The following is a 16,533-nucleotide window of genomic DNA, read 5'->3' on the forward strand; positions in this document are numbered from 1 at the left end:
TAGTTGCGTTCTTGTCTGTTTTTTAGCATCAACATTTGATGGTTATTAGCTCCACCTCATTGGGTACCCCAGTATTAGGTCCCTGACAGTAGCCCCCGAGTCTTTGGGTGATTCGGATAGAATCGCCCGAGGGTGATTTGACTTGCCAGAGGGTGCGCGCGAGCGCACCCGATAGGTGTAGCCCCCGAGCCCCCAGGTGATTCAGATGGAATCGCCCGGGGGTATTTTGATTCGTCAGAGGGTGTGTGCGAGCGCACTCGTCGGGTGTAGCCCCCAGGTGATTCGGATAGAATCGCCCGGGGGGTATTTTGATTCGCTAGAGGGTGCGCGCGAGCGCCACCATTGGGTGTAGCTCCCAAGCCCCCGGGTGATTCGGATAGAATCGCCCGGGGGGTAATTCGGACCCTTTGTGGATATGGTTGTGAGATTTGGTGTCTTGACAACTAGATAGTTTAAAGAGAACCCTGGTATCCCGTTCACGAGGATTCATCCAGGGTCAGCCCGGTTGTGACTCGATTGTGGATTGAGACTCCCTCGAGGCTCGTGCGCCTAAGTTTTGGTCGCTCGCGGGCCCATCCTTCATTGGGACGATCGTTGAAATCATTGGGCCAGCCCTCAAACTACTGAGCCTAGATGGGTCGGAGAAAATGCTTTGGTGGGAAAAGAGTCCTGGTTTGCCCGGGAAGGCGAAACGTCCGGCATGACTTTGGTGGGAAAGGATAGGGATTGGGGGCACATATCCCGTGTGGTGACGTGGTGGTGAATCCTTGCAGGCACGGAGATCCGGGTGGATGGTTGCCTTCCTCGCATCCGTCACCCCTATAAAACCAAGGGCTTCGCCCCTAGGGTTTCGTACTTTGCCTCCTCGCCTTTGCGTCTACAACCTCCGCTGCCAATCGCTTGAGCCTCTCGCACCAGCATCGCAGCCACCATCAAGCTCACATCTAACCACCCCCATCGTCTAATGGAGCAGTGGTGTAGATCTGATGTCACCCTCCAGCACCTGGATGGCCTTGTTCATCGTGGCCTTCTTTGCACGCGGACCGTCGCCGAGGAGTGGTGGCTGTCCAGCAATGAGGACGCGCTGTCACCGCCCGAAGGATATGTTGTGTCCTTCGCTTGCTTTCACGAGCGGGGATATGCCACCCCCGCCCACAAGTTCCTTCGGGGGCTGCTTAACTACTACAAGGTGGAGTTGCAGCACCTTACTCCCAATGGGGCCTAGCACATTGTGACATTCGTCGCCCTGTGTGAGGGGTGCTTGGGGATTAGTCCCCACTTCGACCTGTGGTGGTATTTCTTTGCCATCACCGTCTTGAAGAAGCGGGAGAAGAAATGAGAGCTGAGCATGCCGATGGAATGCGCCAGCATCTCGCTCTGCAACAACCGGGCCAATGAGTACCTGTCGATGCATCTGTCGACCTCCAACAACGACGCAGCCGCCCCCTTGCCAGCGTTCACCGGACGCCTCATTGAAGAGGTCCTAGAATCGTGGAGGATGTGGGGGTCCCAGATAAAGACAAGAAGAAAATCTAGGACCATCTCACCACCCTCCAAATCCTGAAGGAGAGGGGCATGAAGGGGTCGAGGATCATCGGCGCCTACCATACATGGAGGGAGGCACCGCTGATGAGTCACGCGCTCCCCCTGTACCTAATGGTTCCTAGAGCGTCACTCGATGGGATGGCGCTTGTCGATGAAGCGCTCTCCCCCTCTGAAGTGGCTTAGCCCATCAAGGAGGCGATGGAGCCTTCGAAGGACGACGCTAGCGTCATTCTTGATTTCGTGTATCTGGTGCCGGGGCACCCCCAATGCGGTCGGAACTGGGGTACATCGACTTTGTAAGTTCTCTTTCTCGTGCCTCCTTTTTAATTGAGCTCCTGACTCCTTGGTGCTGATATTGAGATAGTGGGACCAACTAAATAAGCTCATCCTTATGGACCGCGTGGCTCCACTACCGAAGGACCCGCTTGTGGTGACGGCGAATCGCACCATGGCTGAGTGGGAGAAGAAGACGAAGGAGGTCAAGAGGAAGAAGAAGCAGGAGAAACTACGGGCACAAGAGTGAGGAGAGGAGACAGACAGTGACGATGACGATGATGATGAGGAATGTGATGAGGTAGTCGCCGACATTGAGTGGGATGACCTGGGAAACGAGGACACGCTAACAGGCACCCACTCATCAATGTAGAGACCCTTCCCATTCCACGCAAGGGAAGGTGAGCTCGTGAGACCAGAGGAGGTGGGCTAGACCACCAGCCTGTCCTTAGCACCATCAAGGGTGGGTGGATCTACCACCACGCCCGAGGTGCCAGCAGGAGCGGGCAGACCCGTCGCCATGCCTCAAGAGCTGGCTGGAGCAAGCGGATCCGCCACCGTGCCCGTGGTGCCGAGAGAGGGGAGTGGCTCGGCCGCCATGCCCCTAGATATGAGGGAGGCGAGCCCCTCGGCCTAGGAGCAAGGGACAGGCTCAAAATGGTCCCACCTTAACAAGGAGGAGCAGGGAACTAGGGGTTCGTCCCCCAAATGTCTCCACCGCCCAATAGCGCCAGCGTAAGTTGCCGATTCCTCTGTTTTCTCTGTTTTTCATTGTGACTCACGCCTTTTGTTTCTTCTACAGTGCTAGGAGACGGGTCAAATGGGGCACTTCAATAGTGCTGGCGCCCAAGAAAACCATCACCCTTCAGGCCAGGTGGGGGCTGCCGCCTGATGTCGCTCCCTGTTTCGGGCGAGAGCGGAGCCGGTGTCATAGCCTCGTCGGTCAATCTAGCACCGCCCATGGTGGTGCCGATGCCCTCAGTGGGTCAAGCTGTCGACGAGGCTGAGGAGGTGCCCTCGGAGGTTGCCGCTCAACCAGCAACGAAAGTGATGCCACTACCGACATCGGGCCAGGCGGAGCTGTCGGCCGCATCTGTTGCGTCAACCACGGCAGGCGTGGCATAGTCGGACGAGGTCCCGCTGATGAAGACAGAGGTGATGGTGGCTACGATGGATGGATCGCAGCCAGAAGCTATGGTGGCGATGCCCGAGGCAGCGGTGCATCCCGTGCTACCGGTGGCCCTAGAGATGACGCTCGCCGTGGGCAGGACCGAGGGGGTCATGGCCCAGGGACCCTCAGACACCACGATGGTTGCCGAGGAGACCGACAAGGAGTTGTCCCTGGTCCTACCATCAGAGGGCCGCCACCCGCCCACATGGGATGAGCCCCCGCTCCGGTGGGTGAGTCCGTGGGACCCGTCGTCGGAACTCTTCATCCTCGATGATGCCGTTGAGGGCATGGAGTGGGAGAAGCTTAGTGAGGGGTTCATGGTCATGCTAGAAGCTCTGAACTAGGCCAGTGGTGCCCTTCGAGATGTAATTGTTCCCACTAGCTAGGTATTCACTTGGTCTTGCCTCTCGGTCTCTTTTTTCTTCATCAATTTTTGTTTTCTGACCCCGTCTTTTTAGTCTCTTATTGCTTGTAGCTGGGAGAAATCTTGGTTCCTTCATGAACACAAGGAGGATTGGGACCGCCTCATTGATGAGGCATGGCTGCATAGGGACATGACTGCCTAGCTCCGCCAAAGGGTGGCCGAGTTGACTCCCCTTGCCGTGGAGGTAGACGATCTTCGGTGGCAGGAGGCTAAGGCCCGTCGAGATGCGGTGGATGCCGAGAAGTCTTTTGACAAACTAATGGAGAGGGCATGGCATGATTAGGAGGAGGCCACTAGAGTGTGGAGGGAGTGGGACGAGCTGCTCTAGCGGAATGCTGAGACTCACCAGCGGGTCATCGACCTCCGGGCTGAGGCCAAGAGGGAGCGGGATCTTAGGCTAGTGGCCGAGGAGATGTCCACGACCCTAGAGCAAAGGGCAACACTAGACACCAAGATGGTCGCCTGGCTACACACGAAGCGAGACGAGCTACGCCATACTATGGAGAGGCTCCGCTCAGAGCATGGCTCGGCCTGTGGGGAGCGCAATCAGGCTATCCGAGAGCGTGACGAGGCGCAACAGAGGATTAGCTCCCTCTAGGCTGAGCTAGAGACCATGAGAGCCCAAAAGCTGGAGGCCGAGGTTGCCACTGCTGGACTAGCCACAAATCTCACCGAGGTGAGGAGTCTTCTTCAGGCGGAGAATGACGAGCTCAATATCTTGAAGGTTGCCCTTGGCATAGTCTGCGACGACCTATAGGTGGTGCAGGCGGAGGGTACCATCTCGCTCATGGCCCATGCCATAGATATCATGGCATGGGTGCGCCAGCGGGAGAAGGAAGCTCTTCGCTAGGGATCATCCAAGCCTTCACCGTCGCCCGCTCGCATTATGATGACAACATCAATTTCAAGGCGATGAACCTCGGTTTTGCGCCTGGTTATGAACCCTCCGAGCTGGATGACATAGAAGCGACGGTGACTCCTTTTGTGGAAACCTTGGTGAGCAAAATTGAAGATATGGTTCTCCCCGAGAAGGGGGTAGTTAGTCGAATGAGTCTGATACACATTTATCTGTAATCTGTGGACAAGTGTCGGCACTTTCATTTTTTGAAAACAGATTCACAACTTTGTTTCATTAAACAAATTCGTAATTTTGTTTCGTTTGATTGAACTTGCTTTCTTCCCTTTTTGCATTTGAAAAAAGGTGTTCATGCAATCCGACCCTTCCATTTGTTAAGGCCATAGGGCCCGAGGTGTATAAGAGGGGAATTTCGATTATGCTGGTGAGCAAAGTTACCATAGTCATTGGGGCATGGGCTTTTTGCAGTCTTACCAGGCATGCTCAGTTATTTGTTCCCACAAACCTTACTGCTAACCTTATCATGAGGAAGAGGTCCGATGCAGTGACTTTTTTGAGAAAAAGGAGGTATTTGTACCTTTATAAGCCCCTGAGTGAGGTCTGACCCCTTGTGGTTGCAGGGGTTGGATGTCACGGGAGACCGAAGAGAGGATAGCGGAACTACTCTTGTATCCGCACGTACCCCTTCCTTAGGATTTTTAGCCATCATTCTACGACCGTGCGTTCGGTATCGTTGCAAGTCTAGGCCTTCCCCGAGCCCCCACACGTGGAGGGGGTTCGGTCAAGGGTTGGCTCATTTTTGTGACTGTCGCCCCGTCCACTGGTTTTCGCAACTAGGAGGGGTTGAGGCGACGTCAGTTGCCTTGATGGCTCGAGTGACACACTTGATGAGCTCACTAACTAAGGATGTTCGAATGGAATCCGGTCCCATTGCTCATGACAGGGTCGGCAAAGCCCTCGGGTGACATTCTATTGTTCCTTAACCCGCTTTTCAATAGATTCCCCCTTAGTGGGGATTCTATGGGCTCGGCTAGAGGCTAGATTGAACTAGAAGGTTGAGATGACCCTATCCGCCTCTATGCGCGTTGGGGAAGGCCACTGAGGCTCATCTGCGTTTTCTCCCCTAGCTCTTGTTCGATGTGAGGCAGCCTCGGGCCCTTCATGGGCCAGCCTTCGAACCTCGGTCTCTCGATCTAGGATCGGGCGGCTCGAGCCCCCGAGCCCCTTGGGGTCTGATAGGGGTCAGCCGTGTTTCACGCATCACCCCATCCTTGGTTTCCTCAACTAGAGGGGCTAAGCTAATGACACTTGCCTCAACGGCCCGAGTGTCGCGCTTAATGTGCTCGTTAATGGGCAATTCATATGGAATTCAGGTCCGTCATCCGCTGATAGGGTCGGCATAGCCCTCATGTGGCATTCCACTACTTCTTAACCCGCCTCCTAGCAGATGCCTGAGCCGTTCGATAGGCTCAGGTGGCCCATTGGCCTCTCCTCTATGGAGATTCTGTGGGTTTGGCTCGAGGTTAGAATCGAACGAGAAAGGTCGAGATGTCCCTATCCTCTTCTGAGCAGGGTCGGGCAAGGCCGTTGGGGCTCATCTTGGTTTTTCTCCCCTGGTTCTATTTGAAATGAGGCGGCCATGAGCCCTTTGTGGGCCGGCCTTCGAACCTCATTCAGTTGCCGCTCATATCGAATGAGGCGACTACTGCTTCGTGACGCGACGCGAAGCGTTGAGATGTGGCAATTGCATATGCATCGCTTGAATATATGGAATGACTGTATGATGTAATGGAAATGAAAGCGAGGGTTGGTGATGTTACCTTGGTGGCATGAGGTATGGAAAGCTCTTACCAGACATGTCCGTGTGGGGTTTGGGTCCAACATTTGGGATAGGGCCGGTGTAACCTGCACAAGTATCGCAATTTTTTTTGTTTCTGTCTCTTGGCGGTGATGCGAGCCGTTTGATTGACTCAGGCGACCTGACAAGCTTCTCCTTGAAGGAGATTCCTGTAGGTGGACCCCTCTGAACCCTTCTCGAGAAGGTAGGACGCTAAAGCTAGGGGTGCAGGGACAAAGAATTTCGATTACGCTGGTGAACAAAAAATGTCGTAGCCGCTAGAGCGTAGGGTCTAGCGGTTCGTCTAGTTTTACTCAAAGTTTTACACCCGCACATCGTGCCTCTAGTTTTTAAATGTAAGGAGGGGTCAGGGCGAAGAGAATGTCTAAACAAGTAGACACTCTTGGCAGCCCCAAGCGATGTCTGCGCCTCTGTCAGTTGCTAGGGGTCAGGAGGCTCGGTAGTAAAATTGACACGCAAAGTAAGTAAACAAGGGTGCTTATCTTTTGCCCACCATTCGTTCGGTGTTCACTTAGGCCATCCGATTGACCCAGGAGGCCCATTGGGCTCCCCTTGATAGAGGCTCCATCATTGGGTCCTTCTAGGTCCTGCCTAGGGAAGCAGAGAGTGCCCTACATGTGAGGTGCGCCTTGTTTCTTGCGCCCGATGTGCGGTAGTGGTGGGCCATGCCCAGGCCATGTCCCGTTTGACCAGGCACCATTTTGTCGGGCAGGGCACATCCCGTCGGTCCAGACATGTCCCCTCAAATTCCCATCAACATCGAATTCCCATCTGCATTGAATAGGGGAAGGGAGAGAGTTTTTCGTCCCAACCTTTCGCCTTTCTCTAACTGTTGTGCCTCCTCCTTAAATAGGGGAAGGGAGAGGGTTCTTGTCCCATTCCTCTGCCTATTCCTAAGCTGCTACCTCCCCTCCTTCTTCCTTTTCACCGAATGCGTTCATGCGTCATAGCGGTTCCTAAGTGAGAGAGGGTAATGCCAGGGAGAGGAAAACTCATAGAACCGCTCATGAATCCAGAGCGCGATGTTGAGCTAGAGGTCATCCAACGTAGATGAGATAGTGTCGGCCACCTTCATCGAGAAGGGGCCACTTCCACTGAAGGAGGAGGTGCACTGGAGGGTGCTGAGCGTCGTCGGCTTTGTTGTTGTCCGCGAGGCCTTTGTTGGGATGGAGCCGTACGGGGACCTCTTCCGACGAATCTTCTCTGGGCAAGCCTTGTTAGTGGGGAAGCCACCTAGGACTACGTTGATGGGGGGCTTCACCCTTGTAGCTGCTTAGATCGGCCAGCTCATGAAGTTTGATGAGATGTCAGAGACATCCATCAGCCATGGCGGCCATTCTTCAGCGGGCAGCGCCCCCCGTCTAGGTGCCATTGTCAGGGTTGTTGCTGATCATGATGGCATAGTCCTTGGATGCCCTGGCGAAGACACCACAATCACCGACATGGTGCTCGACATTGCAGACAATGGTGCACTCAAGGATCCCATGGAGTGGTAGGACGTTGCCAATGGAGAGCGTGGTGTGGCGACCGTAGTAGTATTTAGAGTAGAACTGGTCAGAAAATGTAATCATTTAAGTTTGTGGTGGAGCCCCCGTGTGAACAGTTGTTTGTATTCATGAGTACATCAGTCCCTTTTCATGATGAAATCACTTTGTAAGCGATGAATTTGTGCAAAAATGAACTAGTTCTCAAATTTTGTTACGGCAAACAGCTTTTTAGCTCTTCCCCCTCTTTTTGTAAAAGAGGTTCAGTGCCTTTCGACCCTTCCCATAGTTAAGGTTGTAAAAAGCTCGGAGTGCGGGAGAGCCAATTTTGATCATGCTGGTGAGCAAGGAGACCATAGCCGCTGGGGCATGGGTTTCCCACAGTCCTACCAGTTATACTCAGAGTTTGTTCCCAAAATCCTAGTCCTTAGGACTTACCATGAGAAAAGAGGGAAAACACAGAGAATGTTTGTAAGATAAACGTACTCATACCAGCCCCTGAGTGAGGTCCGACCCCTCGCACTTACAGGGGTTGGATGTCATGAAAGATCAGGGATTTTGATGACAAAACTAATAAGAGAAAGTATGTGTTTATTTAGGGGTAAAAACGACATAGCTGCTCATTGTTCCAAGCGTTGGCGAAGACCTCGCCGTTGATGGTTTTCAACTTGTAGGTGCCTGGGCGGAGTACTTCCGTGACGATGTACAGCCCCTCCTAGGGTGGGGAGAGCTTGTGGCGTTCCTTGTTGCTCTACACGAGGCGGAGAACTAGGTCCCCGATGTTGAAGGCTTGGTCCCACACCCGTCGGCTGTGGTACCATCACAACGCCTGCTGGTACTTGGCCGAGTGGAGGAGGGTGACATTGTGAGCTTCATCTAGCTGGTCCATGTTGTCTTCGTGGTATGCCTCGGCTCCCTGTTCATCGTATGCTCTAAACGTTGGCGCTCCATAGTCGAGGTCGGTTGGGAGGACGGCCTCAGAACCATAGACCATGAAGAAAGGCATGTAGCTAGTGGCTCGACTAGGAGTTATCCTTAGGCTCTAGAGCACCATGAAGAGCTCAGCGACCAAGCGTGCACCAAATTTGTTCAACCGGTTGAAGATCCTAGGCTTGAGGCCCTGTAGGAGCATGCCGTTTGCACGTTCGACCTGCCCGTTTGTTCGGGGGTGCACGACGGTGGCCCAAATTCGGCCCAGATGTGGTGTTCATCGTAGAATCGAAGGAACTTTCTTGTCGGTGAACTATGTGTTCATTATCTATGATGATGGAGTTCAGGTACTTCCAAAGCGATGGATGATGTCGGGAAGAAACACGCGTGGCTTTCTCGGACTTGATCACGGAGCACTCGGGCCGAGCTTCGATCCCTTTCGTGAACTTGTCTATGATGACAAGCAAGTGGTGTAATCCTCTGGGCGCATTCTTAAGAGGGCCCAACCCAGCATCGAGGCCCTAGACCATGAAGGGCCATGTGATGGGGATCATCTAGAGTGCCGGCTAGGAGTGTGAGTTGTTGAGCGTTGTACTGACACCCTTTCGGCTAGGTGCGCATGATCTGCTTGGCGTTGGCTACTACAGTGGGCCAGTAGAAGCCTTGTCGGAATGGCATTTCCAACAAGGTTCTCGGCGCGGCATGGTGACCACAGACCCCGTCATGGATATCGCTTAGCAAATGCTCCCCCTGTTCGATGGGATGCAGAGCTGCAGGATCCTGGTGTGGCTTCGTTTGTAGAGTTCACCCTCTACAAGAACGAAGGACTTGGCACGACGTACGAGCCATTGAGCTTTTGTCTTGTCCGTTGATAGCATGTCACAGAGGACGTAGTCAAGGTAGAGAGTTCTACAGTCGACCAGAGGGTCAGGCTCTGTCATCAACAGCGTGTCACGGAGGAGGTATGTAATGCCCTGATCCATCAACTCGAGTGCCCACTTTGTGATTCTTCCCATGACGTCCTGGCTTTGGACGACCTTGTCAAGGGGGAACGACGTCATGACCGTTACTAGGTGTGACTCGAAGTAGTGGCGTAGCTTCCTCTTAGTGATGAGGATGACGTACAGGAGCTTCTGGATTTGGGAGTAGCGGGTCTTAGAGTTGGACAGCACCTCGCTGATGAAGTACACAGGGCGCTGCACCTTGAGGGCATGCCCCTCTACCTCCCGCTCCACTACTAGGGCGGCACTGACCACTTGCGTGGTGGCCACTATGTATAGCAGAAGGGATTCTCCATCGGTTGGAGGAACCAAGATCAGGGCCTTTGTCAGAAGCGGTTTGACCATGTCAAGTGCCTCCTAGGCCTCGGATGTCCATTAGAAGCGGTCGGCTTTCTTCAAGAGTCGATAAAGGGGGAGACCTCGTTCACCGAGGCACGAGATGAATCAACTGAGTGTGGCGAGGCACCATGTGACTTGTTGAACCCCCTTTATGTTCTGAATCAGCCCATCCTTGTGATGGCTAAGATTTTCTCTGGGTTGGCTTCGATGCCACGCTCGGAGACGATGAAGCCGAGTAGCATGCCCCTCGGGACCCCGAAAACACACTTCTTAGGATTGAGTTTGATGTCATTCGCTCGGAGTTTTGCAAAGGTCTGCTCAAGATCGGCAATGAGGTGGTCAGCCCGTTTGGACTTCACCATGATGTTGTCAACATAGGCTTCAATGGTCCTCCTAATGAGGTCCCTGAAGCATTTGAGCATACAACGCTGGTAAGTAGCCCCATCATTTTTAGACCAAACGACATTGAGACATAGCAGAACGATCCAAAGGGGGTGATGAAAGATGTCGTGAGCTGGTCGGACTCTTTCACCGTGATTTGATGGTACCTGGAGTACGCATTAAGGAAGCAGAGGGTTTCGCACCCCAAGGTAGAGTCGCCTATTTGGTCTATGCACGGCAAAGGAAACGGATCCTTTGGGCATGCCTTGTTGAGACCTGTATAGTCTACACACATCCTCCATTTCCCACTCTTCTTTCGTACAAGAAAAGGATTAGATAACCAATTTAGGTGGTATACTTCCTTGATGAATCCGGTAGCCGATAGTTTTGCTATCTCTTCGCCAATGGCCCTGCGTTTCTTCTCGTCGAAGCGACATAGGCGTTGCTTCACTGGCTTGGAGCCTAGGTGGATCTTCAAGGTATGCTCGATGACCTCCATTGGAATGCCTGGCATATCTGAGGGTTTCCACTCAAAGATGTCTTTGTTGACGTGGAGGAAGTCGACGAGCGCGCTATCCTATTCATAGGAAAGCGTGGTACCAATGCATACCATTTTACCCTCGGTGCTCCCAGGGTCTATGAGGACTTCTTTAGAGCCCTCTACCGACTCAAACAACTCGGTCGACTTCTTAGCATCAGGCGCTTCTTCGGTGACCTCCTCCTTGAGGGCGGTGAGCTCCCCGGAGGCGACGATCGCTGTGGCGTGACCACAACACTCGACCATGCACTCATAGGCGTGCTGGAAGGAGGTGCTAACGATGATGACCCCACGGGGGCCCGACATTTTTAGCTTGAGGTATGTATAGTTGGGGACAGCCATGAACTTCACGTAGCATAGACATCCTAGGATGGCGTGGAAGGTTCCGGGGAACCCAACCACCTCGAAGGTGAGGGTTTCAGTCCTATAATTGAACTGATCTCCAAAGGTAACGGGCAGATCGATCTGCCCAAGTGGCATGGCCTGCTTCCCAGGCATGATGCCGTGGAAAGGTGCTCGGGTTGGGCAGAGGTACGTCCAGTCGACGCCCATCTCATCGAGCATTTTGGCATACATGATGTTGAGGCCGCTGCCTCCATCCATCAGTACTTTGCTGAGCCGCTTTGGGCCGACGATCGGATCTACCACGAGGGGATATCTTCCCGGATGTGGGACACTCTCTAGATGGTTGGTCTGATCAAAGGTTATGGCAGAGTCTTACCATCAGAGGAAGGGAGGTGTGGCCAGTTTGGCTGTGTAGACCTCGTGGTGTGCGACCTTCTGACGACATTTGGAGTCATAGGCCGCTGATCCTCCGAAGATCATAAGGCAATCATCCGGAATCAGAAAGCCATCGTCCTTCTCCTTGGCATCGTCCGCGGTGGGGGCAGGGTCCTTTCCTTGCTCCCTTTATTGGAGCCTCCGGACAGGAACCGCCGCATGAGGCTGCAGTCCTTGAGTAGATGCTTAATCGGGAAGGCGTGGTTCGGGCATGGCCCCTCAAGTAATTTTTTGAAGTGGTTCGGAGTGCCCTCCATGGGCTTTTGACCACCCTTGCGGTCAGCAGTGGCCATGAGTGAGTCCTCGCATCGTTGCTTCTTGTTCTTCCTTTTGGCGAAATGATTGGAGGTGCCTTCGTCGGCGCACTCGTCCTGCCTTGCCTTGCCCTCGAGACGATCGAAGATTGCTCCAACCGCCTATTCTCCTAAGGCATCGCTGGTGGCGATGTCCAGGAGTTCCTTGATAGTTCATGGGCCCTTGCGTCCCAGCTTATGAACCAAAGACTCATAGGTAGTCTCGGATAGAAAGGCTCCTATAACATCGGCGTCGGCAACATTAGGGAGCTCGTTGCACTGTCGGGAGAAGCACCGGATGTACCCTCGGAGGGTCTCACCGGCCTTCTGACGGTAGTTCTTCAGGTCCCATGGGTTCCCAGGGCGCTTGTATGTGCCCTAGAAGTTCCCCACAAAGATCTCCTTCAGATCCACCCAACTCTAGATCGTGTTGGACGGCAGGTGTTCCAACCACGCTCATGCCGAATCAGCTAAGAATAGTGGAAGGTTGCGGATAATAAAGTCGTCATTATCCACACCACTGGCTTGGTAGGCAAGCCGATAGTCTTCGAGCCAAAGTCCGGGGTTTGTCTCCCCAGAGTACTTTGGGATATTGGTAGGTGGTCAGTACCTTGGTGGGAAAGCAGCATTGAGGATGTGCTGGCCGAAGGCCTAAGGACTCGGTAGGCTAGGGCTTAGGCTCTAGTCCTCGCCGTTGTCATAGCGTCCGCCACGACGAGGATGATAGCCGCTATGGGCGTCGAGGGTGCTGCGTGCATCGCGATTGCAGCCGAGACGCTAATGCATCGGGACCGCGGCGCGCTGCCTGCCACCTTGTGGTGCCTGGTGGACTGACGCATCCCTACCAGGACACGTCGAGGGTGTGCGCTGGCTGGTGTCGAGCTCGTGTCGCCGAGACAATGAGCTCTCTGCCTGCTGCGCCACCGCACGCTCGAGTAGCGTGCGAATCTCATGGTGGGCCCAACAATCCTTGGGCGTCATAGCCTCTGGAAGGCCATGGAGCAAGGCCGTCATGGTAGCGATGTTCTGGCTCGCTCGGGCGAAGCGAGGAAGGACTTCATCGTCGGCGATGATCCTTCGGTTTACATCATGGGCCATGGCGCGTGCACGCCCACCGTCTCCATGGCGCTTGATCTCCCAATCGAGCTTTGCATATTCTTGCACAAGCTGGAGTCGTGCCTCCTCGATCTCCCGCTGTCGGGCTTTCAGCTGCTCCACCACCATGCGAGGTGGGGCCGTTGTCGCCCCTTCGGTTTCATCGCCGAGGTTGCCTATCGGGGTAACCACCTCCACGGGGATGCTTTCGACGTGTCCCTCGGGGGTACCCATCATAAAGCATTCCTGAGAGGGGTGATGGCTCCCACTGCTGGAGTCAGAGCCAGAGGATGACCTCGGCCCCTCTGTGAGGAGGTTGTGGAGGGATTTCATGACGTGTTCGATCACCCCCATAAACTTGTTGTTCGCAGGCAATAGGACCATGTGTCGTGCCACAAGGTGGCTAACGGTCGCCGCAGCATTACGGAGACCGAACGAAAGCGCTGTCGGGGTGCTCCGTATGTGGTGTTCCGGAGAGAGGGACCCTCCTCTGGGAAACCACACCATGTCGTTGGCGTTGGAAAGGGTGAGGCGGCGCTAGTCCTCCCTGGACTGCTGGGTTCCAAGGGAGACACCGAGCTAGCGCTCAAGCCTCTCATGGTTGAGGCCGATGGAGGGGAGAGATTGGATGGCGGCGTGAGCCAATGCCAACTGTCCTCCCACCGTGATGATGAAGTCTAGGCTCTCGAAGCACACGTGTGCGCCTGGGACCCAGCTGATATCGTGGCTAGCCATCTGTGGCTTGATGTTTATCGTCAGAATGAGCAAAGCTCCCGTACCTAGCGCGCCAACTGTCTGTGTTTCGAATAAACACCAACTAGTAAATTTATATTTGTTGCGCGTTAGGCCCGGATGGTGTGCTAAAGTACACAAGGTTTATACTGGTTCGGGCAGAATGTCCCTACGTCCAGTTTGCTGTTGCTCATGTTATTAGCACTGAAAAGGATCGTAGTAGGGGCTACAAATGGTCGAGAGAAGGACAGGTCCTAAGTCTCTGATGGAAAGGTCGAAAGGATGCCAAGAGCTCGGTTGCTGCTTGGCTGTGTGTTATGTGATATGTTATGTGTGGAAATGATCTGTCCCCTTAGTGGGGTGCCCTACCCTCCCTTTTATAGACCAAGGGAGAGCAGAGATTACAGATGAGAGAAAGAGGAAAAACAAGAGGTAGAGAAGGTCCTTCGAAGGTGCTGGGTCTTCCTTTTCCCTTGAGCCTACCCTGCTGACATGGCAGACGGTGCCAGGGATGGCATGTTCGTTGATCCTGATAGGGTCGTGCTCTGGCTTCGTTCAGCAAGTGGTCCCATCCCATTCTACTCCGACAGATGGTACGGCATGCCAGGGTGCCGAGCCGTGACCCTACGGGGAGCAGACGGGGAAGTGACCATACGTCCGTACTGTAGATGATGTGAGTTGCCTTCTGGATTATAGTGGTTGTCGTATGCTTATGTCAGGATCCGCGTTTGAGGGCTGATGGCAGCGCCCACAACACGGTAAGACAAAAGTCGGCACCTACAACACTATTCGGGCTCTATCATGCTTGGAAGGGCTTAAAGCGTCCGTCCCGTCATATCCTGATGGTAGTTTCCCGTAGGCGTGTAGGGTATGGTCCTCGATACTGCAGTTGACTTGAGTGTTCTGTCCTACCCTGTGCTCGTCATTATGAAGGAGTAGGGTGTAGATGTTGTGTGAGGCGAAGCCGACCCTTAGACGTTGGGCGAGGCGGAGCTAGCCCTCGGCCGTCGGACGAGGCAGAGCCTGCCTAGAGACGTCGGGCGAGGCGGAGCCAGCCCTCAGTTGTCGAGCGAGGCGGAGCCCAACCCTCGGGGGTCGAGCGAGGTGGAGCCAGCCCTCAGCCGTCGGGCGAGGCGGAGTCTGTCCCCAGACGTCGGGCGAGGCGGAGCTAGTCCTCATACGTCGGGCAAGGCGGAGCCAGCCCTCAGTCGTCGGGCGAGGCGGAGCCCAGCCCTTGGGGTCAGGCGATGCGAGGCCAGTCCCCAGTCGTCGGGCGAGGCGGAGCCAGCCCTCAGCCGTCGGGCGAGGCGGAGTCTAGCCCTCGGGGGTCGGGCGAGGTAGAGCCAACCCTCAGGGGCCGGGCGAGGTGCGGCCAACCTTCGGTCACATGGGTAAGAAGTGCAGTTGCGTTCTTGTCTATTTGGAAGCATCAACATTCGATGGTTATTAGCTGCACCTCATTGGGTACCCCAGTATTAGAACCCCGACAGCATATTTGCGCAATTTCAATTGTAACAACAACATAAGATCTTCCAAATGCCTCGAGATGAAATGTGTTGCTCTTAGTTTTGCTTTAATTTTATAGCCGTAGGTACTGTGTACATCATGTTTCATAAGGAAATCTAACTCTTCTCTCAGTTTTATAAATTTCATTTTGCTTTATTTTCTAGTTAATAATGAGATCAAAAACCCCACACGAGAATGTCTTTTTATCTCTGTTTCCAGTTTCTTACACCTATAGGATGCGACTACCTGTGGCTTCCACGACTGGAACGGATTAGTCGTGGCCGCGTCCTTTTGTTATATTGGGCTGCGTCATCGTTAGTGGGCTACCGCTTGTGTTTGGGCCAAACCAAGGGCACACGGCCACTGGAGAATTGGACAATTTCATTGACGTAGTCACGTAGCAGCTAAATTTAACGGTTCTCTCTCAGACGCACATGTAAAAGGCAAAATTTAATAGAGATGAGAAAAAATAGCGACGTCATCTTTCCAGTAAAATTTTTAAAAACATAGCTTCCAAATTGAGCATCCAAGTTCAATTTCAATTGCACTATTTTTTTTCTTGTAATAAAATCTTTTGAAAAAAAGGCCCTACTTGAATATACATGGATGACATTTTCTAAAGAATAATTTTGTTTTTTCTTTAGAGGAAGATGTTCTAGGTCGAAAGGAAAATATGTCTTATGTTTCGGAGAAAAAAATGTTGTAGCGTCACAAGGAAATTTCAATTGCACTATTTTTTTTCTTGTAATAAAATCTTTTGAAAAAAAGGCCCTACTTGAATATACATGGATGACATTTTCTAAAGAATAATTTTGTTTTTTCTTCAGAGGAAGATGTTCTAGGTCGAAAGGAAAATATGTCTTATGTTTCGGAGAAAAAATGTTGAAGCGTCACAAGGAAATTGTCTTATCTTAAAAAGAAATGTTATAGCATAAATGAAAAGCTTCATAAAAAATTCTTAGCTTATAATTAACTAAAATGTTAATAGCTTCACAAGAACTATGGTCTAAGCATTAAAATAAAAGTTTTCTATCAAAAGTGAATAAATGTTTTGTGATTATCACAAAAAGTGTTCTGGCTTAATAAAATAATAATGTTCCAGCTTCATAGGAAAAATATTTCTAACTCAAAGAAAAATGTTCTAGCTTTTAGTAACAAATGTTTCGATCATGACAAAAAAATATTCGTCATATTAGATGCAAAGAACAAATAAGGAAACAAGAAATAATAAATAAATTAACTAGAAATCAAATGAAAACAGACTAGTTATCGGGTACCATAAAACGGGGTACCCCGAGCGCATACCAAAAGAATCACTTACACCCCA

The sequence above is a fragment of the Miscanthus floridulus genome, chromosome 7 (genome assembly GCF_019320115.1).
Source record: "Miscanthus floridulus cultivar M001 chromosome 7, ASM1932011v1, whole genome shotgun sequence".
Lineage (NCBI taxonomy): Eukaryota > Viridiplantae > Streptophyta > Magnoliopsida > Poales > Poaceae > Miscanthus > Miscanthus floridulus.